Source organism: Camelina sativa, chromosome 12 (genome assembly GCF_000633955.1).
Source record: "Camelina sativa cultivar DH55 chromosome 12, Cs, whole genome shotgun sequence".
Lineage (NCBI taxonomy): Eukaryota > Viridiplantae > Streptophyta > Magnoliopsida > Brassicales > Brassicaceae > Camelina > Camelina sativa.
In genome coordinates, this window is record NC_025696.1 from 9,439,955 (window position 1) to 9,442,690 (window position 2,736).

Here is a 2,736-nt window from a genome sequence, read left to right on the forward strand (position 1 = left end):
AAAAAAAAAAAAAAAAAGTAAAAAACTATGTAAAAAGCATGTAAATAATGGAGTCAAAACATGAACGAATTTAACAAAAATTACAAATTTTAAAAGGGCTAACCATCATCAACACTAGAGAAACCCATATAATTAATATAATTAATATTAAATTAATCAAAACAACTCATTAACAACTCTAACAAAATCAACCTTCTACTAGAGAAACCCTATCAAGGTAAATCTCTCTCAAAGACGATATGAGCTTAAGAACCAGAAGCTCAAAAGGAAAGCATCCTTCTCAACCTCGAGCTGGCTGTTGAGCTTTGCCACATCAAAGGGTGTCTTTTCGTCAAAGTTTTGCAGAGTCCTGCAAGACCACACACACACACACATTAAGACATATCTATATTACTAAACCCGTGACACATTGTTTAGAGGAGTTATTTCTCTATAAGAGTTGTGCGGTGAGACTTACACTGCAGCACCATTCTCTAGGAGGAGTTCTTACACACTCTTTCCTCCCGTAACCAGCAGCGTAATGCAGAGGTGTGTTCTTGTTTTTTGTCAACCGCGTTAACACTAAGAACTTGAGCACATTTTAACTGTGGAAAGGGATTAATAGGGTCAAAGACCCATGAATAATGATAAAGATTCCTAACTTCACTAATGAAAAAAAAGAAAAGCAGCAAAGTCGAATATTTAAATTGCCCTGAAGTGTTTGCATACCCTGAATGGTTACAGTACTTAGTCACATGTTGGTTCCCCTGAGCGGTTTCAGAGAAACTGAGCTCCATGTCATGTGTTTCAGACCATCAGCCGCTTTGATGGTAGTAGTGGTTTCATTGACCCCTGTACCATAAGGAAGGAACCTACTGTTGATCAAAACTTGTAACTAAGGAGTAACTTTGACATCACATGAACTATATGACCTACGACTTTCTTCAATCTGAATCCTTCTAAACTGCTATGAAAGAACAGAGATGGAAAATTAAGCTGTAAGACTAACAATGTAAGCAAGAGAAGCCGCATGGTTTAGTAGAACTAATTTTATGAGTTAAGCACTAATAAGGCAGTAGCTTTAAGTCTATCCCCGCCCCTTCAACGCCTGCAATTTCTCGTCTTGCCTACATTGGAGAATCCATAGAAGTTTAAGGTTACAGTTGATAAAAAAAGATACCCTTTCTCTCTCACATTTGATCTCATATCCAAAGAGAATTCAGAGAAATTAGCCAATCTCAATTACATATTTTTATGTCTGACTGTGCTATAAAAGCTACACAAGTTCTAATCAAGCAAAACCTGGATCAATAATATCAAAACATACCAAATATCCCCTAATTGTAGTCTGAATTAATATGGTAGAAGCTTCTTCCTTTGACATCTTTGCAAACCTATCATCAACTATGGCTTGATGAACATATTTAGGAGAAGATTGAGGTGAATCGATTAAAAAACTATGGATTTGAGGTGTGAATCGATTGAAAAACTATGGATTTGAGATGTGTCTCGCGGGTTCCGTCGAGAGAGAGAGAGAGAAAGAGAGAAGAGAGTCGCGAGAAAGGAGAAGAGAATGGGAAAAAATAAATAATTGTTCTTTCTATTTTCTGATTACCCAATTAAAATTTGACACGTATCGTGTCTTCCCTGATAAATAGGCCTTTTTTATTTATTTTTGGACCTTAAAATTAGTGAGCAAATCTGCAAAAAAACATTAAAGTGTGGAAGTGTTTTAAGAAGATATAGGTTAGGTACATATCATGTACATGTTTCAAAATTGTTGACATGGTCTACACTAAAAAGACCACACGCTGGATTGGTGATGCTGTTTTAGTGTACATCAAATCCCAAAATCATACCTGATCTCCCTCGCTACTATAGCTTGACTTTGTTCTTTAGTTAATAGCTAAAAGTACTTTATAGCTATTGTCTTTCAACACTTTTACTAAGTAAGTAAAATATGAATCACTTGAAACAAAGTAAAAATATGGAGCCAACTGATTATCGAAAACTTGCTTTAGTATCTCTTATAGAATCAACCGGTAGAATCAACCGGTCAGCCACATTGAACCACTTTTTTGCATACTATGCATATCCTCTCTCTATGAGGTGCATCAATCAGCTCAGATAAACTCGAGATTCTGATTGCCTACCATGACTATTTTTGCAGTCAAGTGAAATCTCTTATCAAGTGTTCGAAGAGAATTTTGAACATGTTCTACCAAGTCGGATATCTTATCAGTTACTATAGGAGTGTTTTCGGCGTCACATATGAAAGATACAGCATACTCTAAGAAAAAAATGAGAAAAGATTAACATAAAAAAGTATAAGAAAAATCAGTAGGCTATTTTGAGCTAATCTATTTAGTTATATCTACATTTCTATTTTAATTTTAATATTTTTAATATATTAAGTAAATTATTATATTCTTTTAAATAATAACATTTATAAGTTACTGATAAATATTATCTTATAACAAATAAATTATTGTTTTATGAAATCATAAATTTTTGACACTTTTTACAAAATCAATTAATTATATAAAATTATTATCATATATATATATTAATAAGTTAGAGGTAAATGCTTGATAAATGCTTGACAAATGCTTGATAAATGCTTGACAAATGTTTCAAATGAAAGCATAGAGGAAAAGAGTAGACAACATTTGTAGTTTCTAAATATTATATGCTCTTTTAATAAATGTTAATTGGATAATAAAATTATAAAAAAAAAAAAAAAAAAAAAAAATTTTT

General features: G+C 32.6%; 1 long non-coding RNA gene across 2 annotated transcripts in view; it reads right to left on the reverse strand.

The window, feature by feature from the left end:
- LOC104731094 overlaps nt 1-1,543 on the reverse strand; it is a 2,419-nt gene extending 876 nt beyond the window's left edge. For both annotated transcript variants that reach the window (XR_758556.1, XR_758555.2), the window contains exons 1-5: nt 1,307-1,543; nt 989-1,106; nt 709-831; nt 458-584; nt 193-349 (exon numbers count right to left, since the gene is read on the reverse strand). This is a non-coding gene — a long non-coding RNA (uncharacterized LOC104731094). The remainder of the gene's footprint in view (nt 1-192; nt 350-457; nt 585-708; nt 832-988; nt 1,107-1,306) is intronic.